Source organism: Ascaphus truei, chromosome 1, assembly GCF_040206685.1.
Source record: "Ascaphus truei isolate aAscTru1 chromosome 1, aAscTru1.hap1, whole genome shotgun sequence".
Taxonomy (NCBI): domain Eukaryota; kingdom Metazoa; phylum Chordata; class Amphibia; order Anura; family Ascaphidae; genus Ascaphus; species Ascaphus truei.
The window spans coordinates 532,283,833-532,309,809 of NC_134483.1; the positions used below are offsets into that span (position 1 = coordinate 532,283,833).

General features: G+C 49.1%; 1 protein-coding gene across 2 annotated transcripts in view; it reads right to left on the reverse strand.

The window, feature by feature from the left end:
• The window catches only part of SLC4A11 (solute carrier family 4 member 11), a 253,507-nt gene that overhangs the window by 217,396 nt on the left and 10,134 nt on the right, over nt 1-25,977 (reverse strand). The gene's annotated exons all lie outside the window — the stretch shown is intronic.

Consider the following 25,977-nt stretch of genomic DNA (forward strand, 5'->3'; position numbering starts at 1 on the left):
GAGAAACACACACACACACACACACACACACATCATTAGGTGCAGAGACAAACAACTGTATATAATAGAACAAAAGAGGTGTGTAAGGGAGGTGTTCTGCATGTACAGATGTAGCAGACATCACTTCGCCCGTTAACACAATACATAGTGTTAACGCGGGCACGCTATTTACCGGTGTGCGCTATAGAAAACCACAGTAAGGAATGCAATGCATGTTATTTTCGTTAACCATAGTAACGTCTGCCACATCTGTATATCTTGCACCAACGTCTGCCACATCTGTATATCTTGCACCCACGTCTGCCACATCTGTATATCTTGCACCAACGTCTGCCACATCTGTATATCTTGCACCCACGTCTGCCACATCTGTATATCTTGCACCAACGTCTGCCACATCTGTATATCTGCCTATAAGCCACATTATTGGTGGCAAGGACAGCGGTTAAAAAAAAAAAAAAAAAGAAGGATACTGTTCATAACTGAGAGATTTTTTAAGTCTGTTGAACATTTTGGGTGCAAACGGTCTGTGCCTCATTGTTGAAAGATCCTTACAGCATTTGCACAATAAAAGTGGAAGGGGAGAGAGCCTTTTTAAAATTAAAAATAACTCCCATTTTCTTTAGCCAATGTGGACGTGATAGATCCCAAATAAAATGACCTAGTGGTACCGTGGGTCAGTAAAACGTGGCGTTGCTCCTGCGTATAGAAGCGTTACCCTGCCCCTCCCGCCCTTGGAGAGGAGGCGTATAGAGACGGGTGAAGATTCTTTACAAATGGGAGATGACGGGGGAGTTTTATATGAGCACATTGAAGACACCCCAATCCATTGGACCAACAGTTAAGTTAACCACTTGAGTGCCATGGCCACTCCGGCACATCACCGATGACGCTCCGGAGGAGTGTTGACCGCGACTGCTCCTAGCAAAACGCCATGGGGCACCCAAAGGGCTCAAGCTCTTCTAAAACAGATTAGGACCCGAACTCTACAAATGAGATTTTCCCGCTCCGCTGCACGCACAGTGAGAATGTGATCAGGACAGAAAATGCAAGACAGCGGCTATTGAAAACGTCACATATTTTCTGTTAGCTTGAATGCCATTCCAAACCTTAAACCAAGTGTTTTTCAACAGGCACCCTTGGGCTTTCCCGGCAATTTTTCCAGGTAATTTGTACAAAATATAGAATCATTTACAGTGCATCTGATCTCAGACGCGCTATTAGAGAGGGTTGGGGTTCCTTACAATGCATCTGATCTCAGACGCGCTATTAGAGAGGGTTGGGGTTCCTTACACTGCATCTGATCTCAGACGCGCTATTAGAGAGGGTTGGGGTTCCTTACAGTGCATCTGATCTCAGACGCACTATTAGAGAGGGTTGGGGTTCCTTACAGTGCATCTGATCTCAGACGCACTATTAGAGAGGGTCGGGGTTCCCCAGAATTTCACTTTATAATTTATAGGTTTCAATAACCAAAATAAAAGAAAAGGGGTTAAAAAAAAACATTGCCTTAAACCTTTTCCGTGGTGGAGCGATATACAAAAATCAGAGGAGAGGTTTTACAAAGTAATGTACCGTACCGGCCGAATATACTGCAGTGCTATGTTTTCTCCCTAAAAATATCCTTTCGAAAACTGTCCTCGTATTATATGCGCAGCCGAACAACTTTTATTTTTCATGTAGAACACCTTCAAAACGTTAGGGTCGTATTATATGCGAGGCCGTATTATATGCGAGGCCGTATTATATGCGAGGCCGTATTATATGCGAGGCCGTAGTATATACGGACCAATACAGTATGTCCCTCCGACACGGACGGTGTTACGCAGAAATACATTAGAATCACATTACATTTTGCTTCCCCTTTAGGTTAGTCCGAGACACCCTCAGTCCGCGCCTATAGTGCCGTCCATGGCGACACGACGGGTGACGTCACCCGTCGCCACCGGCGAAAGTTATGTTTTGCCGGGCGGCGGCGCGGGATTCCGGCATTTTGATTTGTTCAAGGGCCGTCGCGTCACTTGAAAAATTAAAATGTTGCCGGCTTCCAGTTTTCGCGACGGCGACGTGATTCCGTCGCGCGCACTATAAGCGCACGCGGCGGTGGCGGCAATGTATTTGTTTTCGGGCGACGTCACGTCGCCGGCACTATAAGTGCGGCCTTAGGTAACATGATACCCTGTTTAAGTAACCCTGCGGCACCCCTATAATTAAAAGCTGGTTATAGAGGAATAAGAACACCTTATAAAGGGCCCCCAACAATCTCACAGGGCTTCTTCATATTTCTAAACCACTGAAGTCACAAGCTCATCAATAATGTAATCAATTACCACTCATTTGGCCAATAAATCTTGAGACGTGGGAGTAAGACAATTAAAATTCATGTCCGGCTCAGGAGAAAGCAGATCCTTGTAACAGGCTGAAAACGTAAACATCCCGGCTCTTATCTGAATATTAGATTTATGTGTGGGCATGGATAAGAACGGGGAAAAAATGAAGTCTGTGCAAAAGATCATTGAGGTTCCAGGCGAGCGAAGGGTCACAAAGATTATTCATGGAGCACTCTCCAGTTCAATTTTCACTGGAGTGTTTCTGGACACAGGGTGGAAAAACAATTCCAAATCATAAAAGAAAAAAAAAATTACATTTCAGACCAGTAGAGAGGAAAGGGCAAAGGAGAAGCCATATATACGTTCTAATGGAAGTGGAATGCGGTGTTTGAGTTTTGCTGTACGTACAGTATAAACACCAGCGCTGTGTTTTTATAGAGAATAGAAAGGAGGAGAGGGGGGGGTACAACCGAAACGTTCAAAACGCATAAAAGGATTCCCAACAGAAGTACAAGAGGGTAGGCCAGAGAAAGGAGAGCTAGGACAAGGGCTCTCAAGCTGGGAGGGGGGCAGGCGAACGGGAAATGGAAGGAACTACTTCACAGAAGGGGTGGTGGATTTGTGGAGTAGCCTCCCAAAAGGAGGTGGTAGAGGCGAATACTGTAAGGAAATAACAAAACGCTTAGGAATAGACATATGAAAGCATCACATAGGGTCTGGAGGGAAAATAATAAGGCTAGGTAAGCCAAGGAGCTCTTCTCTGCCATCAAATACTAGGTGTCAATGATACACCATTTGTCCAATGGACATCTTTTTGAGTTTTTGCATAACGCGCTTTGCCACCCGCCCTAGACTTGTTTCTCATATAAGGGAATATGAATTAGATCAGGCCCGTCAAACACAGACTAGGTTGGGGCCCAATTCTTAAATGACTTCAAAATTCAGGCCACATCAATAGAGGGGTGGAAGGAATAAAAGAAAAAAGTAGCCTACGGCCTCTCAAACTCCCGCCCAACCAATCTCCTCCCGACCAACCCACCCCTCTCCAAACCAACTCCTTCCCGGCCCACCAGCACCCTCCTTTTATATACAAGATGTTTTACCAGGAAGTAATACATTGAGAGTTACCTCTCGTTTTCGAGTAAGTCCTGGGCACAGAGTTATGATGACAGGTACGTGGTAACAAATACAAGGGTACATTAGGTGAATAGGGTTATACATTATATATGAAGACATTGCATTACATTAGGTGAACAGGGTTATACATTATATATAAAATACATTGCATTACATTAGTTGAACAGGGCTATACATTATACATGAAGACATTGCATGAACAGTTCAAGACAAAAAAAAAAAAATAAGAGGCGTATGTAACAGAGACCACATTAAAATGTGAGACGGCTTTAGTTTTCAAAGAACGTGGGCTGGTGGCGGCTGTGAGAGTCTCCAGTAGACTGTTCCAGTTGTGGGGTGCACGGTAAGAGGAGGAGGATCAGCCGGATACTTTGCTGAACTTTGGGACCATGAAAAGTCCCTTGGAGTCAGATCTCAGATGATAAGTGCTGCGTGTGGTAGGGGCGAGGAGCTTGTTCAGATAGGCGGGTAGCTTGCCCACAAAGTATTTGAAGGCCAGACAGGAGAGATGAACAATCTAGTTTTGAGAATTTCGCAATCATGTGTTGTACGACCCACCAACCCCCTCCGGCTGCATAACAAGGCTTCTTGGGCCCGCGTGTTTAACAGGCCTGTATTCGGCTGAGCGTATAGTAGCGGAGTTGCTACGTGCGCGCGCACGTCAAGCACACCTCAGTACTTTGCTAGACCAGTTAGCCAAGAGTCTGCAGGCGAAGAGGAGCGCTGACGTGGAGACAATAAAATTTGCCTTATCGGGGGATGCCGCGTGACATCAGCTGGTTCTGCCAATGAGGGTGAACCAGCTTTGTGACGCCACCTCCACGCCCCCACAATCTCCTTCAGCCAATGAGCAGAGAAGAAAGATTCGAAGAGAAGCATGAGAGACAGAGAGATGCAAGAGCAGAGGTCCAGCTAATGACCTAAAACAGCGAGAAAGTAGAGTTAGGCCAGAGTCACTGATTGTTGTTTTGGAGTACAGGGAAAGTGCCCCTATATAGAAAGGCCCCCTATGGTAAGGGAGCGGTCATAGCACAGAGGGCACCTATAGTGATCAAGGCCAATAAGACGAACTACAGAGTAATATGATATCCCAGGAGGGCTGCTTTATATACAGCTACAAGTCGCTACAGAGGTGGTTCTTCTGATGACAATACTAGATATGACACGGTGCAGGGAGCTGCAGGTCACAGTGATAGAGCACAAGGCTAATCAGAAATACCCTCCCAGGTGTCAAACGATTCCTAGGTGTACTGGGCCTGAGCAGAGAGAGAGGCAGGGGACCCTCAGCTGGGACCCAGGAAAGAAGACTGGTAAAAGGTGGCGAGAGCAAGGTAAGCGAGGTCAAGCTTATGGAATACCTATCGGCGCTCCTGAAACAGAATATAGTACAATATGAGAAAGTTTGGGCAGTGGCCTTATAATTAAAGAGATTAAAAATGAGATATGGATGCTTCAGTTGGACTCTGCATTAGACCACTAACCCCTCTAAGGGGGAGTTTATGTCTACTCAGGGTCTTTTGACAAGGTGGAGGGGAGGATAACTACACCCCTTCCCTTAGCTCTCCCCGTTCCTATCCCCTCTCCCCCCCCCTTCTTCTGTTCTTCTCTCTTCTCCCCCTCTCTCTCTCTGCCTATCCTTTACAGTACTAATATAAGGGGTTGGATCTAAGATCCTCCTAAAACTGTTAATTCTCCCGGACGGGATCTACATAGTAGAATCTAAATGCATAGGAGGTTACAAAATACTAGGGGCAGATCGCCTCTTCTCGATCAATCAACCTTGAGATGCTTCGGGTTGTTCACTTTTAAATGTATATGTTAATTAAGTTTACTGTCTATAAACAACCATGTGATGTGAATGTACCCCTGTCAGAAAACAATAAAAATGTTTGGAAAAAAAAAAAGGTGGCGAGAGCCAGCATCTCAATGTCCTAGACTGAAGTGCGAGCTGTTTGTGAAAACCCAAGTACTGGGCCTCCTCACCCCTGTAAGCGGGCGAGGAAGAATGCGGTAACCACACCGCTGTGCTAAATACAGACTTCCTGTTATAAAGTACAAATCTCCTGGCGCCATCTATACCTTCAGCAAGTATGCCAAACCTGCACGGACCATCACCTGGGTGAAGGTATGCACCCGGAGAAGCCCCTAACACACGTGTTGTAAACGCCCTTATCAGCCGGGCAGGGAAGGCTACACTTCTATTACTAAAGGTAACATTGTCTATTGTTACAGTTTGCAGCGCAAACTGCTGGGAATATTGGCAATAAATTATCCCAAACAAAGTGTTACAAAGATCTTGCACTGCTGAAGCCTGCTATAGAAATCAAAGGAAGCTTTAAAACTAATTAAAATTGGCATCAACAGTTGAATAATAAAAAAATAAAAAAAATAAAATGCAGTAAATATTATCCAATACTACAGAACGGATTTAAAAAACCCTGCAAGATTTCACATGTTTTGCTGCTTTAACACATGTGGCTTCTTACATTTAGGCCGGAGGTGTGCCAACGGTCATGTATCTCAATATATTGTGCTAAATATATCCCTCCCCACCCCCCACAAAGTGTCCTGTAACCAATTCCCAAACATAATACACATTCAGCAAAGCTCTGATACACAAACGCAAAGGGATGTCAAAATCATGCAACTTGCACCCATTTGCAAGACTGATGCACAGTATTGGGCTCAAAATAGCAAATGACAAAAATCGAATGCAGATGCATTTTTCAGGGTGCGTTAAAAGTCCAAATTATGTCCCCCCCCACCCCCCTAAATAAAACTTACATTTGGACTTTTTGTTCGTGCGAAATCGGAATTTGCACAAAACCGTTGTCCTTTTACCATTGTTATAAACGTTTAAAAAAGTAGGGATCAGATCGGACCGTGGTGCCTGCAATATCTAGTATGGCTACACTGACATCTTCTGGGCTTTTAATCCCGTGGTCCCAAAATGCAACACATTGCAACGCACGTTCTCAAGAACGTCCCCGAGATTCAGCAACCGAGACAGGCCAGTCTCGCCACGGCCAAAAAGGGGGTGCTCAGGAGTTTCAATCATTCAAACACACAGAGGAGACAGAAACGGCACCATCCTATAAATACGAATACCCAGCCAAAATACTATCACAAGGACGGGGCGCAGCTAGGGGAGCAGGACAACTAGTACAGCAATGAGAGTCTAAAAGATAGACAGGGAGCTCCCACATAGAAATAGGGCACCTAAGGGTTAATTAAAGATAAATAAAAAATTCGAATGTATTAATACACAGGTTAATATACAACAATTAAGGTTTGACTGTCTGAGGTAGGATAGGATAGCGATAGGATAGAGATAGGATAGAGATAGGATAGCGATAGGATAGCGATAGGATAGCGATAGGATAGAGATAGGATAGAGATAGGATAGAGATAGGATAGAGATAGGATAGAGATAGGATAGAGATAGGATAGAGATAGAATAGAGATAGGATAGCGATAGGATAGCGATAGGATAGCGATAGGATAGCGATAGGATAGCGATAGGATAGCGATAGGATAGAGATAGGATAGCGATAGGATAGCGATAGGATAGCGATAGGATAGCGATAGGATAGCGATAGGATAGAGATAGGATAGCGATAGGATAGCGATAGGATAGCGATAGGATAGCGATAGGATAGAGATAGGATAGCGATAGGATAGCGATAGGATAGAGATAGAGAGGATAGAGATAGAGAGGATAGAGATAGAGAGGATAGAGATAGGATAGAGATAGAGAGGATAGAGATAGAGAGGATAGAGATAGGATAGAGATAGAGAGGATAGAGATAGGATAGAGATAGAGATAGAGATAGAGATAGGATAGAGATAGGATAGAGATAGGATAGAGATAGGATAGAGATAGGATAGCGATAGGATAGAGATAGGATAGAGATAGGATAGCGATAGGATAGAGATAGGATAGAGATAGGATAGCTAGCTTCCACCCGGATACACTTTATATTTATCTTGAGGGGTTCTTTGGGATTTCCCCCCTGAGAAACGGTCTCCACCTTATCCAATTGTCTGCATATCTTTATTATTCGGATTTTGTTTAGGGTGTTTTGGTCTGTAGATTTTTTTTTTGTTTGTTTGTTTGTTTGTTTGGTTTTAACCCCCTTTGTCTGTATGGAGTTGTGTATTAATAAATTACATTTTTGATTTATCTCGAGTGCCCCATTTCTATGTGGGCATTTCTCAGGCTCTCTCCTAGACTTGCTCCTTGCTGTACTAGAGTTTAAATCATAAAACAAAAAGGCACTGTAACATGCCAGAGGCGGAAATGCAGAACTGGGCTTTATAATGTTTCTTAGAATTGAAACTTTATTGTGTATTCATAGCTAGTATTCTCTTATAGGACACAGTGTATATTTACATAAGGGTGTCCAGAACGTAGCAGGAACCAGAGGTTGTGGTAAGAACAGCGAGTGACAATAGGGGCAGCGCCCCCAGATAGGAGATGGTAGTGATATCAAGGCAGAGGAGACACATATTGAGGGGAGGGGGGGGGGGGGGATTATATGAGGGCATACAATGCACAGAACGCAGAGATAAGAAATGCAAAGATATTACTGCACAGATCACACACACACACACACACACACATTAAAAGCAGTGATATCAGGGCACAGAATACACACAAATAGGATACAACACTGATATTCGGGTACAAAATACATGCAGAGTACATATGCGGCACAGTAGTGATATTACAGCACATACATCACACCGGGTACACGGGTAAGGTGCGGCAGTGATATTACAGCACATACATCACACCGGGTACACGGGTAAGGTGCGGCAGTGATATTACAGCACATACATCACACCGGGTACACGGGTAAGGCGCGGCAGTGATATTACAGCACATACATCACACCGGGTACACGGGTAAGGCGCGGCAGTGATATTACAGCACATACATCACACCGGGTACACGGGTAAGGCGCGGCAGTGATATTACAGCACATACATCACACCGGGTACACGGGTAAGGCGCGGCAGTGATATTACAGCACATACATCACACCGGGTACACGGGTAAGGCGCGGCAGTGATATTACAGCACATACATCACACCGGGTACACGGGTAAGGCGCGGCAGTGATATTACAGCACATACATCACACCGGGTACACGGGTAAGGCGCGGCAGTGATATTACAGCACATACATCACACCGGGTACACGGGTAAGGCGCGGCAGTGATATTACAGCACATACATCACACCGGGTACACGGGTAAGGCGCGGCAGTGATATTACAGCACATACATCACACCGGGTACACGGGTAAGGTGCAGAAGTGATATTAGGGCACAGATTATGTAGCGACTATGTACTGTAGCAGTGATGTTTGCGGCATATAAATACACACGGATAAGGAATCGCCGGGATATCAGGGTGCAGAACATACACAGCACACGGATAAGGAATCGCCGGGATATCAGGGTGCAGAACATACACAGCACACGGATAAGGAATCGCCGGGATATCAGGGCGCAGAACATACACAGCACACGGATAAGGGATCGCCGGGATATCAGGGCGCAGAACATACACAGCACACGGATAAGGAATCGCCGGGATATCAGGGCGCAGAACACGCACAGCACACGGATAAGGAATCGCCGGGATATCAGGGCGCAGAACACACACAGCACACGGATAAGGAATCGCCGGGATATCAGGGCGCAGAACATACACAGCACACGGATAAGGAATCGCCGGGATATCAGGGCGCAGAACATACACAGCACACGGATAAGGATTCGCCGGGATATCAGGGCGCAGAACATACACAGCACACGGATAAGGAATCGCCGGGATATCAGGGCGCAGAACATACACAGCACACGGATAAGGAATCGCCGGGATATCAGGGCGCAGAATATACACAGCACACGGATAAGGAATCGCCGGGATATCAGGGCGCAGAACATACACAGCACACGGATAAGGAATCGCCGGGATATCAGGGCGCAGAACACGCACAGCACACGGATAAGGAATCGCCGGGATATCAGGGCGCAGAACACGCACAGCACACGGATAAGGAATCGCCGGGATATCAGGGCGCAGAACACGCACAGCACACGGATAAGGAATCGCCGGGATATCAGGGCGCAGGACATACACAGCACACGGATAAGGAATCGCCGGGATATCAGGGCGCAGAACATACACAGCACACGGATAAGGAATCGCCGGGATATCAGGGCGCAGAACACGCACAGCACACGGATAAGGAATCGCCGGGATATCAGGGCGCAGAACACGCACAGCACACGGATAAGGAATCGCCGGGATATCAGGGCGCAGAACATACACAGCACACGGATAAGGAATCGCCGGGATATCAGGGCGCAGAACATACACAGCACACGGATAAGGAATCGCCGGGATATCAGGGCGCAGAACATACACAGCACACGGATAAGGAATCGTCGGGATATCAGGGCGCAGAAAGGCTGCAGTTGTAATAATGAGACACGGGAACATAATGAAATATACATTGAGCAGATGCCTCCTATAATAACATCAGTGTCGCAGCTATTTCCGGGACATACGGTCTGCTGCGTGCGGTCATTAACCCTTCCACACAAAGGCGCCGGAGGTCCCCCCAAAGATACGGGTAAAAATCAGCAATCCTTTCACAATGGGAAAGCACTCGGCACTCTTTATGGATCTAGATTGTAGCCTAGGATGGCATGCACAATGCAGACCGGCTCTGCACGTCCCTATCCCAGGCTCGGCTGCGCAAGTTCCAGTCTGCACTGTAAAAGGAGTTTGCAAGCACAAACGTAACCTATTACAGATACCATTTGCTCTCGTACGCAGCAGCTGAAAACCTACAGTTTTAGTGCTGTGCGGGTGTGGACCAGATATACAGAGCACTGAGCGAGAGATCCTGGCATTTATTGTTCACCTAAGGCCGAGTCCGTGGTGCAGGCGCTGTGGAGCGCCTGGCCTCGCGCACGCCCCATCAGCCGAGTGATCTGTGGACTTCAGATCCTCGCGACGGGGAGGCACGGCCGACGACGTCACGGAGCTGGTGCCCCCTCATTGGCGCCGTCACTCACGTGCGCTTTATGGATGTTCCCATATAGACTCAATATGTTTGATCTCGCTGTCGCAAGCGCGGTCGCTCCAAGCATGGACGCGGCCTTAGAAGTAAGAGGATATACATTGAAGGTAGCAGGGAAGGCCTCAGGTTGCAAATTCATCCAAACGCTTGGAGGAAACGCGAGAGGCTCATAGAAAGTGTGGGGGGGAAAGGCAGAACAGCTTAAGTGGGTTTCGTTCATTTCTCAGCATAATAACAAATATTTGCAGCATTAGCCAGCTTCACAGTCTTGCAAAAAGCACAAATTATAAGAACGCCCAATGAAACCCACAGAGTTTGGGGAAAAGTCACCAAAATATTTGCAGCCTTACAGGGTGAAAATTGTGCTCTGAACAAGATATTAGCGTTCAGCGATTTTGGGAAAAGCAGCAAAAATGCCAATTATTTTAACATTGTGAATGTCATTTTGCGATTCTGTTCCAAATGTTTCACCCGCATCACTGTGCAGAAGAGATAAAAAACCATGCAGATCCCTGGTATGCTACAGTATTATCAGAGTAATGGTGGTTCTTATTAACCATTGCAAACCAGAACTTAATGACACAATACAGACCCTTCAAAAGTATGGTAATAAAGTAAACTCTCGATCAGAGAAGTATAGACTAAGAGTGCCGTGCACCGAAAGGAGATTGGAATCCCAAAGAAATGGGGGGGGGGGGGGGTTCCCCAACAGGTGTCCACCGGAGATTGGCAATCTCCTGCATAGCTTCAATAATGCCCAATGTAACCAATACTAAGGGAATCAAGCATAATACCTGCAGGGCCAGCTTGATGGCGGTTCCATTGGTGCAGTCTCACCGAGCCCCGTGGTTAGATTCTCTGTGCTCTTCCCCACAACATTTAAACTGATTACCGAGAGAGACCGCGGAGCCTCCAAGTGTCTCACGCCTGCTCTCTCGCTTCTCCTCCATCGTCCGATTGCGGCGACATGTTGCCGTGACGTCACGTTGCCATGACGCCACAGAGATGAGGAGGAGATGCCGGAGAGAAGAGGCCCTGCCAAGTCGGGCCCGAGTACCTCCCCAGCGTAGGAATGAGAGATACCAGAGGAAGAAGCAGTGTAACCATAGTGTTTGTGCCCGGTTACAATCCGAAGTGAAATCTGTCTGTTCCATGTTGAGCATTATGAACGGATGTTGAATAAAGCTCGTTTGTACTATAAAGTGTTCCTGGCGCCCATCATTATTTGATCTGCATATCCACACCCAGCCTGCACCGACCCAGCACCCTGAACAGGTAAGATAGATACAGATATATCTAACTCGATGTAAACCCCTTTAACACCGGGTAAGGTGGGTTACAGACGTGCTGGCGTCTCCATGTTGACATGTCGCTGATCAATATGAAGCAGAATGGGATGTCACGGCTTCCGATTGGCCCATGGGACATTTAAATGCCACCATCTCGATACCCCCACCGGAGCCGCTACCTGCAGAAATACCAGCACCCCTACAGAGGTGAGTATCTCGGGAGGCAGGGGGTCCCCGGACCTGAAATTAACGTGGTTCAGCTCTGCAGGAGATTGCTTCAAACCTATAACTAAAAATAAACAGAACTGCAACTTTGAGCGCTGATTTAAAGCGCCTGCAACACTATTTATTTTTTTTACAAAAAAACACTGAACTGCATACGTTTTCAGAAGCGTGTTAAATTTTTTTATTTTATGGATGAGAACAGATTTTACCCTTATTAATACGTGTAATAGTTAACGAGAGACGTCAGTCAATTTGGACCGATGACTGCTCAGTATCCATCAACTCGAATGTTGGTCCATTTAACCCTTTGGCAGTGAAATGGTTAAAAAAAAAAAAAAAAAGTGCACCTACTCTTGTCCCAGAGAGCTCCTTTTTTTGGAAAAGCAAACGCTTACCCCTCGCTCTGCAAAGCGTGCAGAATATTCTCAGTAATGTTTTGCATTCTGCCGCAGCCAGTACTGGGGGTAATCCTTCAGCCGGGAATATTTACAGGTTGTAAAAATGCAAACGTTACAAATTTCTTCAAATTCTAAAATACATCACGTACACAGAGCAGTGTTTCTGTAGGGAAAAGGTGTCCGTACCCCAAGGGAAAGGAGGGGGGGGGGGAGCGAGTTTGAACATTTCAACTCACAACATGAGACTTGGGCTGCTATTTTTTATCGAAAGGTCTTTATTTTTTAATATAGGATTGAAGCAGCGGGTCGCTGGAACTGAACCCCCTCGGTTTCAGCTCCGGGGACCCCACGCTTCCCGCGATACAGACCTCGAGCGGGGGTGGCGGCACCTGGGAAGCTGAACCCGATGATGATGTCACGGCTTCCTATTGGCCGGCTGGGCGCGGGAGCTTTGAAACTCTGCTATTACGGGATTCCTGGCACCCCCTACGGAGACACATATCTCCGGAAGCAGGGGGTCCCCGGAGCTGAAATGAATGGGGGGGGGGGGTTTCTATGGAGAACTTTCCCGCCATCAGCACTCTATTTCATTATCCAAAGACTTATCCAAAGACTTCACCCCATACATGCCCGCTCTGGGCGGATTGAGCGTGCGGGGAGGGGGGGTAGCTGGGGAGAGACTGGCGCGCACGCTGTACGCCAGCCCCCGATCCCCCCCGGGGGAGCTGTGAAGGGGCCAGCTTGTGGACGCGCGGGGCTCCCGCTTGGCACCACCTCTCCCTCCTGCCCCCGGTTCCTCGTGGGTTGAAGGAGAGAGGTAGGAGGGTTTGCGAACACGCGTTTCCTCCCCCAACCTGACTTCATGGCCGCGCCCCCCCCCCCGACCCGCTTTGGCCACGCCCCCCCGTGCAGACCGCAGTGCGGTGACTTTCACGCGCCGCCTGTTTGCAGTGCAGGCGCGCTGTCTGAGGCAGCGGGGCCTTAGTCTTAAGCTGCAAAGCTATGCAATTCAAGGGAGACAAAGTCAAACTCTGATACGTTTGGCTTTCAATCCCAAAGAACATTTGTCACGTACGGAACACCTGTGAGCACGTGACCTGTATATGGGACAAGGGTTAATACACAGCTACCTGGCTGACTCACTTTTCCCATTCCGCAAAAAGGTCCCTCAAATGAACAAGATCTCCCCTCAATCATTCCAAATATAGCATCCGTCAGGAGCAGCACACTTGTGAGCACGTGACATATATACAGCCAGGGTTAATGCACACGGCTACTCTAGCCAACTCATCTTTCTCCCGCGCAAGATACGTCAAATTAATTCATATTTACGCTTACTCGGTTGCAAATCATATCGATCCGCTGCCACCACCAAAAGATAAAGGCAGACAAAGTATGCATCTGCCAGGGTCTAATGCCAAAGCCAGTATAACTAGCCTCACACTGAAGAGACCCAAAAAGGTGGAAACAGCTGCCTGTGAGTAGGGTTATTGGCTGTGCACTTCCATAACACAGGCTGTGCTGAAAAGCTGTGTAATGCGGCAGGCATAAGCTTACAAGGGTCCATGTTATAATGGATGTCAAATAAAAAAGTTGTGCTCATTGGCATGTCATTACCCAGGATCCCTGGCTTCAGACTTAGGGTTGCCAGGTGTCCAGTATTGAACTGGACTGTGCTGTATTTGGACACTGGGGAGGTATTACTGGACATAGTGACCTAACCGGTTTGGGGGGCTGCGCGGTTCCCTTGAGCAGGGCTGTTGCTAGAGGGCTGGGCAGCTTCCTCCACCCCGATTGGCTTCTGCTGGGCAATTCAGGAGGTGTCAGGTGGCGGTTGGGCCCAAGAAGAGGAAACGGCATGGAGCAGCGTGTGTGTGTGTGTGTCTCTCGAGTGAGTCACACCTTTCACCATTGTGACCAGTGGAGAAGTCACCTGGCAACCCTAGTTGCAGTGGAAGCGCTGTATGCCAAGAGGCAAATGGTGAATAGCCGGGTTGCAGACTTGTCTGAGACATGCGAATGTGCTCACAAGGGATATACAGGCATACCCCGGTTTAAGGACACTCACTTTAAGTACACTCGCGAGTAAGGACATCTCGCCTAATAGACAAATGGCAGCTCGCGCATGCGCCTGTCAGCACGTCCTGAACAGCAATACCGGCTCCCTACCTGTACTGAAGCTGTGCGCAAGCGGGGAGACTATAGAGCCTGTTACAAATGTCTTATTTACACACAGTTATGCACGTATATGACGATTGCAGTACAGTACATGCATCAATAAGTGGGGAAAAGGTAGTGCTTCACTTTAAGTACATTTTCGCTTTACATACATGCTCCGGTCCCATTGCGTACGTTAATGCGGGGTATGCCTGTAATCCAAAAACGATAAGAACATATTGATAGCCTCTTCACTGTCAGACGGGCAGAAAAGGGGCGAGATCCGCACTTTAACAAGGTCCAGAACAATTTGGGACAATTTTTTTTTTTTTTTTTTTTTACTTTCACCGTTTAATCTTTCAAACAGTTTGCTGGCCACACACAAAGTAAGGATGTGAAACACACACACACACACACACCAAGACCATGTGTGTACATTGGGTGTGCGGATTTACAAGTTACCGGAGCATGCAGGGGCGAGTGTCCAGCAGTGTTCACACTGCTCGGTTACATCATTTTACATATGCAAAGCGGACTTCTCCCCTCAGACAATAGAAAAGAACTATTGACTTGTGTTTTGGTTCATCGCTTGTGCGTTACATAATAATCCGATTAAGCTTTGGAATACATGGTCATTTGAACAGGAGCTCCTGGAAACCCTGATTGTTTTCCAGTGTTCAATGGTTTGTAGCAAAATATATCTACAAAAAACTTACAGCAACTCACCCTGCATAAAGAAGCAATACGGGTTAGATAATAATAATAATAATAATAATTACAGGATTGAAGCAGGGGGTCTCCAGAGCTGAACCCAGTTAATTTCAGCTCCGGGAACCCCGAGGTCCCAGAGACACTTACCTCCGTAGTGGCGTCGGTATCCCTGCAGCCGGAGAAACGGTGTGTCTAATCTAATAGCGGCTTTAAATGTCCCATGGGCCAATAGGAAGCAGTGACATCATCCGGTGTGGGTTCCTATTGGCTCACGTGACATGGGGCTTTAAACTCAAGGAGATACCGACACCCGATACAGAGGAAAGCATCTCTGCAAGAAGGGGATCCCCCAGAGCTGAAATTAACGGGGTTCAGCTCTGGCGTCCCCCTGCTTCAACCATGTAATAAAAATCATTTATTTTTAAAAAGCCAACCCGTATTGTTGCTTTAATGTGAACATAAACACACAACCCCAGCAAGCTCTAACCCCAGAACTAACCATACATACATACATACATACATACATACACACACACACACACACACACACACACACACACACACACATACACACACATACAGCGATAGTGCAGAAGAAATGAGTACTTCAGTATTAGCTGATACCTTTTTTATTTGGACTAACAATTTATGCCATAGGACAAGCTTTCGAGAGTTCTCCTCTCTTCCTCAGGTCTGCGATACTGATTAACATACATTACATACTCAAAAGGAGCGCTACTGAGCGTCGCCAAATGTATACAACAAAAAGACAGAGAAGCCCCCTGCTACATCCAATATGTCAAAATATATAGTTAAATACTTCAATAATAATAATATTCTTATGAGCAAGGGTCAATTAGTTAAACCCTTTGGCTAAAGCGTTATAAGCCTGGCGGGTGCGCCACCGAGACTGACTGCAGGGGGGGCGGGGGGGCGCGGGGTTTTCAGAGGCACCGCGCGCTTTCCGAAGGCACTTAAAATTAAGTGCCGGGGAAGTGGTGAAGGCCTCTGTAAACCTCACTTACCTTGGCTCCGGCAGCTTCTTAGACGCGTCGCCATTGCAACGTGACATCATGACGCCATCGCCGGAGCCGAAGAAAGAGGGGGGGAGGGGGCGGAGAGAGGGGAACTGCCGGCAGAAGAGGGCGCAGAGGGGAAAGAAAAAAAAAAAAAAAGTTTGCTTTCCCCTGTTTTACAGTATAGTACATCAAACTACAGGGGTTATGTATGCAACGCTGCTGCCAGAATCCCTCTCCTGGCTTCCTATCAAATCCCGCATCTCACACTCAATTCTCCTACTCACTTTTCAGGCTTTACACACTTCTGCCCCACCTTACATCTCGGCCCTAATTTCTCACTATAAACACCATCCCGACTCTTGCGTTCCACTCAAGGATGTCTTCTCTCTACCCCTTTTGTGTCTAAAGCCCTCTCCCACCGACAGCCCCACACCTCTGGAATACCCTTCCCCTCAATATCCGACTAGCGCCCTCACTACCCACCTTAAAACACACCTCCATATCGAAGCATACGAGTAGCTCCGTGGCAGATACTATACACTTCATTTCATCGACCTTGCTCCCTTGCAGACGCACTTACCAGAACACCTTCCTACGGTCTCTGTACGTTCTTCCTACTTACATATTAGATTGTAAGCTCTTCAGAGCAGGGACTCCTTTTTCTATATGTCACTTTTATGTCTGAAAGTGCTTATTCCCATTATGTGTCATTTATTTTATTGTTACATCCATTAGTGCTGTGAAGCACCATGTACATTAATGGTGCTATATAAATAAAAGACATACATACAATTATATAGCGCCATCCAGGTACAAAGCGCTTCACAGCAATAATATACGGGACATAATAATATAACACAATGGGAATAAACGCTTCAGACATAAAAGGAATATTAGGGAAAGTAATCCCTGTTCCAAAGGGCTTACAATCTACGTGGTAAGTAGGGAGAACTTCGAGACCGTAGGAGGGTGTTCTGGTAAGAGCGTCTGCAAGAGGCCAAAGTCAGTGCATGTGAGTTGTATACCATCAGGCAGCGGATATGCCTCTATGCTTTGTTAAAGAGGTGAGTTTTAAGAAAGGTCCTAAAAAGTGGAGAGAGAGGGTGCTAGTCGGGTATTGAGGGGAAGGGCATTTCAGAGGTGTGGAGCAGTGAGTGGGAGAGGTTTAAGGCGGGAGAGGGCTTGAGACACAAAAAGGGGTATAGAGAAGACATCCTGAGTAGAACGCAAGAGTCGGGTAGGTGTATAGCGCGAAATTTGGGCTGAGATGTAAAGAGGGGCAGAAAAGTGTAAAGCTTTAAAAAGTGAGGAGGAGAATTGGGTGTGTATGGGATTTGATAGGAAGCCAGGAGAGCGATTTCAGCAGGGGAGACGCTGAGACACATGTAGGAGAGAGTAAAGTGATTCTAGAAGCAGGGTTTCGGATAGATTGTAGGGGAGACAGGTGAGAGGCAGGAAGGCCGGAGGACAGCAGGAGGTTACAGTAGTCGAGACGAGAGAGAATGAGGGCCTGAGTCAGAGTTCTAGCAGTAGAGATATAGAGGAAAGGGCGTATCTTTCCAATGTTATGTAGGTAAAAAAAACGACACGTTTTAGCTGTAGTCCGAATGTGAGAGGAGAATAGGAGGGAGTCAAATGTGACCCCTAGGCAGCGTGCTTGCGATACTGGGTGTATGATAGCGCTGCCAACAGTAATGTGGAAGGAGGTAGTAGGGCCAGGTTTGGGAGGAAGTATGAGGAGCTCTGTCTTTGACATGTTAAGTTTAAGTCGGCGGAGGGCTATCCAGGATGATATAGAAGACCGACATTCAGGCTGGCGGCGCATTGAGCTCTATTACCCGGTCTGTGTAGGGGTGCAGGAGGAAAGACAGGGGCGTAGCAGAAAGGGGGGGGGGGCGGCCATGACATCACCCAGTAGGTTCGCCCTGAGACTGAACCGCCGGGGGGTGTGGCCAGTGCTCCGTCACCATATCTGAAGACAGTTTTTCTGTCTTCAGCAAAATCTGTCCACGCAACGCGGCGGCCATCCCTGGTAGTGGGCCCGGCGCCATTGAGGGGCGACTCTTGTCCCTGCAGCGCCCGCCATAGCGGGGACCTGGCCTTATGAAAAAAAAAAAAAAAAAAAACCTGTAGATTGGTTGGACAGCTATCAAGACAACAACGCACCAAACACCTCACTGGGCAGTATAAATAAAAAGGATTTATTGGGTGACATATTAAACAAAAAAAAACACAACATACTAGGGACAGAACTCTCCTCCCACGCTACACAGCGCTTCGAGAAACCGCACCGTAGCGTTATACGCGTGGAAGGAGAGTTTTGCCCCTAGTATGTTTTTTTAAATGTGTTAATCTCAGCATCGGGCGCCCTGCTTCCCGACGCAAGAAAGGGGCCGCCGCCGCCACCACCGTCCCCTCCAGGGAACCAAATAGCGTTTAAAAAAAACAAAAAATCGCCCAAATCACGCGGGCCATCAGGAAGACGCAACGTCACCCATCGCAATCTAGGGGATTTAAACCCCCACGAGATACAAGTGGCACCTTCTCCGGCAAGTATCTTGGGAATTAGGGGGCTGTCTGGGGCAGAAACTAGCCCCTCTCCTCCCTCCCTACCCCCCCCCCTACTTCTAATTTATGCTAAAAGGGGGAAGGGAAGAATAAGCAAAGAATATAGAACTGGCCCTTAAACTAGAAATGCTCTTTAGATCCCCGGAGTGCTGGATAGTGCCAAATCGCACGGACAATTGAGACCTCTGTTTTGCTTAATAACACTAATAAAAGAACAACATGGGCACGACGCTTTAAAAAGAAAGTAAAACGCAGAAACAGCTGACCTCAGAATACATAAAGGCGAATACTGGAGGTGTCGTTTTTTGGGAGAAACAGAGGAGCACGGTGTTGCTGTGCAGAATGCCTGCGTCGCCAGCCTCTCTGGCAGCCAAGGAGGTGGGAGAGTAAAGACACACAGAAGCCTCGCTCACAGACCGCTGGTCTAGGCTGGTCAGCTTGAGCTTAATTACTAGTTCTGCAATGTGAAGCTGACGAAGGTCTTCAGCCAACACAAAAAGTTATTGTGGGTATAACAAAAAAACAAAAAAACTGCACTTTACAGAGTATAATTTAAGGACAAACACAAGAATATCTGCAAGACAAAGTCACTCACAACTCGATTCACATGGCACACGCTGTGACCAAGTCCCAGGGTGATTACTTATTAAACTGCGATAGTGCAGAGATGGGCAATACCATTGAATGCTATAACACCCCAGCTGGCACTAATCACAGTTTAATGCATAAGCCCTTAAGTGCAGGGATACAGCAAAAGAGATGGGGGCTTCTCGTGACAAAGTCCAACCCTGCTCAGGTGAGCCCGTTTTACTGAAACCTGCTCAGGTGCTTCATAGTGAAAGTGACGAGGTTGTCACAGCTCCGGGGACACAGAGAACCCTTTATTTAAAAAAAGGTAGCAAACCTGATGAATAGGGGCTCTATTCCCCGAAATAGATTCTCACCTTCTTGTCACTTTTCTAGATCGATTTATGAGCGAGCCGTAAACGTTCGACCCTGCCCTGTGTGTCACGTCGTATGGCATGTACAAAGCCGGGAGATGGTCATCCACCAAGTCTCACAGCCCTGGTATTATTATCTGGCTACTTCATGTAGATGGGCCAATTAGAAAATGTGTTTCTACTCTGTAGACAACCTGTGGGGCTCATTAGCACTGGATACTGTGATGGCAAACAGATATAGAGAGAGGATTACACAGCTTTAGAGAGAGAATAAGTAAGGTAATACGATGCTACAGGAGTTCAATTAGCATCCAGTACCAAACCCAGTCTCAAGTGTCTACTGAGGCATCAAAAAACAATTGTGAAATGGGATAGCGATACCCTCACTACCCTGGAACTCCATGTGACCTTGAGAATGTCACTTTACTTCCGTGTACGCTTGACCTTACATCATATTGTAAGCGGTATTGGGCAGGGACTGCCTTATCCCTCCCTTGTTCTGCCTGATATTTCTAGGTGGGTATTAGTCATGAAGGTGGTGTGCATAAATCATGTTACTTTATCACAGACATGGAACAAACAAGAGAAACCCTCTCTCTGCCACCGTAACCTTGTTGATCCTTGCTCCAGATCAGGGCTGCGGGATTTTTCTGGGGGGGAGGGGGGGCCGCAGGCAGTTGCAGAGGCCCCGCGCTCTTCCCCAAAGCACTGAAATTAAATGCCGGGTGGGGGGGGAGGGGAAATCGTGCGAGGCCTCTGCAAATGACGCCACGTGACACCGCGGTGTCATTGGATGCCTCCCGCCATGGCAACGTCACACCACGACGTCCTTTGACGCCAACCTAAGAGGTAAGGGCGGCGCGAGAAGTGAAGGGAGCTTCATAAGTTTGCTCACCCCTGCTCTAGATCAACCTTTTCCAAATATCTCCTCGTGACCCACACCAGGTTTTGGGAATAACCACTGCACTTGTATCCAGGTGAATGGACTTTTTTTTTTTTCATCACACCATCATATTGAGTCTTCAACGTGCGACCCTTGGGTCAAATCCGACCTCTGAACGACATTGGAGTGGTCCTTGCACCATCTGCACCAATTTAATGGCAGCAATTCAGGCAGCCAAACTTACTGTAATCCCAAAGGTGATAAAACCATGGTGCAGATGTTATTCACGCATGCAAAATATTGTAGTACAGTTATTTTTTTTTATGTAGATGTGTTTTATATTACAGTAAACTTCTGGGCCCTTTACTTGGAAAAAAAATTCTAATCTGGCGCTTTGTAAAATTAGTTGAAGCGCACTATTGGGTATTATCATGTATTTGTAACGCGCCAGCATATGCCAGGGCCGTACAAAGGGGCTTCAGAGACCTGACAATTACATACAAATACGGGCAAATGGATACAAAGAGGCAATGAGGGCTCTGCAGGCGAGAGCTTCCCATGTGGAGGGAAAGAGGGACAATGTTGAAACAGAAAAGTGAAGTGGCTGCTCATTGTAGGATGGAGTGTAGCTCAGGTTGGAATAGGGTCCAGACACACAGCTGCTCCCATTAAGGTTTGGGGGTGAGGATGATAGGGGGTGACTGGCCATATGTCTGGCCGCACAGCTGCTCCTATTACGGTTTGGAGGGTGGGGATGTTACATGGCATGGAGATTGGTCCGGCTGCACAGCTGGTCCCAGTGGGGTTGGAGGGCATGGGGCAGTGTTAGATATTAAAAAGGTATGCCAGGTAACACACCTTTTCAAGGAAGCCTTTCAGGGAGTTTTTAAATGTCTGAAAGCTGGAAGCGAGCCGGATAGTCCCTGGTAGGGAATTCCAGAGAGAAGGGGCAGCACGGGACTATTTGGGCCAATAACACTATAGATCACAATTATAGGAGAACGTGGGGTCATTAAAGCAGCAAACCTCCTCATTGACCCACTTTCTCTTTGATGCATTTTTGCCCAATTATAGGACTCTTTAGATACTACATGTGGGACTCTCCAGTTGCCCAGTGTGCAAGATGATTTCCGGGCAACTTCCTGCCTGTGACCGAACATGCCTGCCAGCAACTTCCTGCCGGTGACCGAACATGCCTGCCAGCAACTTCCTGCCGGTGACCGAACATGCCTGCCAGCAACTTCCTGCCGGTGACCGAACATGCCTGCCAGCAACTTCCTGCCGGTGACCGAACATGCCTGCCAGCAACTTCCTGCCGGTGACCGAACATGCCTGCCAGCATCGCCATGTTAAATTCCCTAAAATACCAGTACAGGGGAGGCTGGGGAATTCCTTGTAGTAAGACACTGGAAACCCCGTTCTTAGAGACCAGGTTCCAAAAATATATATATATATTTTAATTAAATTGAAATAAATCATGCAGCATAGACTACTATTTTAAGCTGCCGTTTTACTGCAAATATCACAAACTAAAATCAAAAGGAATTTATGGCTAAGGATGGACATTTTCTGTCAAAATGACTACATTCTGTGAATGCTTTAGGGGAAGTTTTCATATAGGTAGTTTCTATCAAAACAAGTTACATACTAATCAAGGAACACCAACATTTACCCCATTCAAAATTTGCTAGCAAGTGACCCTTGCAGGGCCCCTCTCTTTCACCGCCACCTGCCCTGCAGGGCCCCTCTCTTTCACCGCCACCTGCCCTGCGGGCCCCTCTCTTTCACCGCCACCTGCCCTGCAGGGCCCCTCTCTTTCACCGCCACCTGCCCTGCGGGCCCCTCTCTTTCACCGCCACCTGCCCTGCGGGACCCTCTCTTTCACCGCCACCTGCCCTGCGGGCCCCTCTCTTTCACCGCCACCTGCCCTGCGGGCCCCTCTCTTTCACCGCCACCTGCCCTGCGGGGCCCCTCTCTTTCACCGCCACCTGCCCTGCGGGGCCCCTCTCTTTCACCGCCACCTGCCCTGCGGGGCCCCTCTCTTTCACCGCCACCTGCCCTGCGGGGCCCCTCTCTTTCACCGCCACCTGCCCTGCGGGGCCCCTCTCTTTCACCGCCACCTGCCCTGCGGGGCCCCTCTCACCACTTGCCCTGCGGGGCCCCTCTCTCTTACCACCGCCACTTGCCCTGCGGGGCCCCTCTCTCTTACCACCGCCACTTGCCCTGCGGGGCCCCCTCTCTCACCACTTGCCCTGCGGGGCCCCTCTCTCTCACCACTTGCCCTGCGGGGCCCCCTCTCTCACCACTTGCCCTGCGGGGCCCCTCTCTCTCACCACTTGCCCTGCGGGGCCCCTCTCTCTCACCACTTGCCCTGCGGGGCCCCTCTCTCTCACCACTTGCCCTGCGGGGCCCCTCTCTCTCACCACTTGCCCTGCGGGGCCCCTCTCTCTCACCACTTGCCCTGCGGGGCCCCCCTCTCTCTCACCACCGCCACTTGTCCTGCGGAGCCCCTCTCTCACCGCTGCCACCTGCGGGGCCCCCCTCTCGCTCACCACCGCCACCTGCCATGCGAGGGATAATGTGACCGACTGCCAAACACAAACTCCTTACTTACAGGGAATCTGTGACCCCCAACTTTGTCCATTTGCAAGTTTCTAATAAATAAAAAAAAAAGGTAATTTTTATTTTGCCCAAACACCCATCACTCCGTCACACGTCCCTTTCAAAATGGAAGGGGAGTTTTCGCGAAGTTAATATCTTCGCTTATCCCTGGAGAGCGCCAGACCCTTAACAGACAGAAATTCATATAGACCAGTTTGTGTCCATCGCCCGCTATAATGCCAGTCGCCAACAGACAAGCAAATGATATCCAAAACCGGGGCTGGATCCGTATTACACAGCTGACCAGGGGTATGAAGAATAAATACTGTTTGCAAACCACATCACAAAACGGTAACGCGGGGGGTGCTCAACCCCAGTCCCCAAAATCACCCAACAGGTCTTCAGGATATCCCTGCTTCAGCTGACTGAGCCACCTGTGCTGAAGCTAGGATATCTTGAAACCCTGACCTGTTGGGGGGGGGGGGGGGAGGGGGGGAAAGGTGATCTTGAGGACCCCTCAGGCAAAGTATTCTGCCACTAAAACACTTCATTTTTCATGCAAGAACCCATCAATGATATGCTTGCTTATCTTACTTTATTTAACCCCTTCTGCAAAGCGTGGAGGGCCCCTCTGGCAGTGAGAGGGTTAGGTGTATATACTTAACCCCCCAATTAGCCTCTCCACCTCCAGCAGCTGCCTAATCACCCCCTGGCTCCGAGGATTGCAACACATTGTAGTGGTAACGATGGCCTTGCACACCACACGCCCGGTCGCTGGGGGGGGGGGGAGAGGGGGGGAGAGGGGGGGAGAGGGGGGGGGGAGGGGGAGAGGGGGGGGGAGGGGGGAAGGTTTCCACAACAACCAGGTGAGACGAACTCACGGATAAGGAAACAAACAGATGAATGCGCAACACCCGTGGCGGCAAACTGCTCTCCTCAACAGCCACCAACAGGGCAGCATCTCCCTGCTTCAGCACAGCCACCTGTGCTGAAGCAGGGATAGCCTCAACACCTGACTTGCGGTGGCCCCTGGGAGTTAGCCACCCCTGCGCTATACGGAGGTGGCGTGCGCCATTACAAGGCCAGCGTAACAGACAGTCACGAGGGACTGAAAAACCACGCGGGAACCCTACACTGTGTCAACAGATGGGGGAAATACCGGCAATGTGTGAGCGTGAGGTGTATGTGCCAATATATTCATATCTAGTACACAAAGCAATGAAGCAGCTGGCAGGCCGTGTTAACGCTTTCACCGCCAGGAACGCAGTGCAAGCGCTCGGACAGCAAACTGGAGGAATCGGATTAATCTGCGGGGGGTTTCCATTTTTCAAAAGCCTTAAAAATATAATATAATATATATATATATATTTTTTTTTTAATCACTTAAAGGAGCAATTCATGCCCTTTTTGAAAGTAATTTTTTTTTTTAAACACAGGTTTGAAGAGCGTTCATTGCAGCTCTGGGGGATTGCCGCTCCGCGTGTCGGGGATTGCCGCTCCGCGTGTCGGGGATTGCCGCTCCGCGTGTCACGGATTGCCGCTCCGCGTGTCACGGATTGCCGCTCCGCGTGTCACGGATTGCCGCTCCGCGTGTCACGGATTGCCGCTCCGCGTGTCACGGATTGCCGCTCCGCGTGTTACGCCGCTCCGCATGTCGGGGATTGCCGCTCCGCGTGTCGGGGATTGCCGCTCCGCGTGTCGGGGATTGCCGCTCCGCGTGTCGGGGATTGCCGCTCCGCGTGTCGGGGATTGCCGCTCCGCGTGTCGGGGATTGCCGCTCCGCGTGTCGGGGATTGCCGCTCCGCGTGTCGGGGATTGCCGCTCCGCGTGTTACGCCGCTCCGCGTGTTGGGGATTGCCGCTCCGCGTGTTGGGGATTGCCGCTCCGCGTGTTGGGGATTGCCGCTCCGCGTGTTACGCCGCTCCGCGTGTTACGCCGCTCCGCGTGTTACGGATTGCCGCTCCGCGTGTTGGGGATTGCCGCTCCGCGTGTTACGCCGCTCCGCGTGTCGGGGATTGCCGCTCCGCGTGTTACGGATTGCCGCTCCGCGTGTCGGGGATTGCCGCTCCGCGTGTCGGGGATTGCCGCTCCGCGTGTCGGGGATTGCCGCTCCGCGTGTCGGGGATTGCCGCTCCGCGTGTCGGGGATTGCCGCTCCGCGTGTCGGGGATTGCCGCTCCGCGTGTCGGGGATTGCCGCTCCGCGTGTCGGGGATTGCCGCTCCGCGTGTCGGGGATTGCCGCTCCGCGTGTCGGGGATTGCCGCTCCGCGTGTCGGGGATTGCCGCTCCGCGTGTTACGCCGCTCCGCGTGTTGGGGATTGCCGCTCCGCGTGTTGGGGATTGCCGCTCCGCGTGTCGGGGATTGCCGCTCCGCGTGTTACGCCGCTCCGCGTGTCAGGGATTGCCGCTCCGCGTGTTACGGATTGCCGCTCCGCGTGTTACGGATTGCCGCTCCGCGTGTTACGGATTGCCGCTCCGCGTGTCGGGGATTGCCGCTCCGCGTGTCGGGGATTGCCGCTCCGCGTGTCGGGGATTGCCGCTCCGCGTGTCGGGGATTGCCGCTCCGCGTGTCGGGGATTGCCGCTCCGCGTGTCGGGGATTGCCGCTCCGCGTGT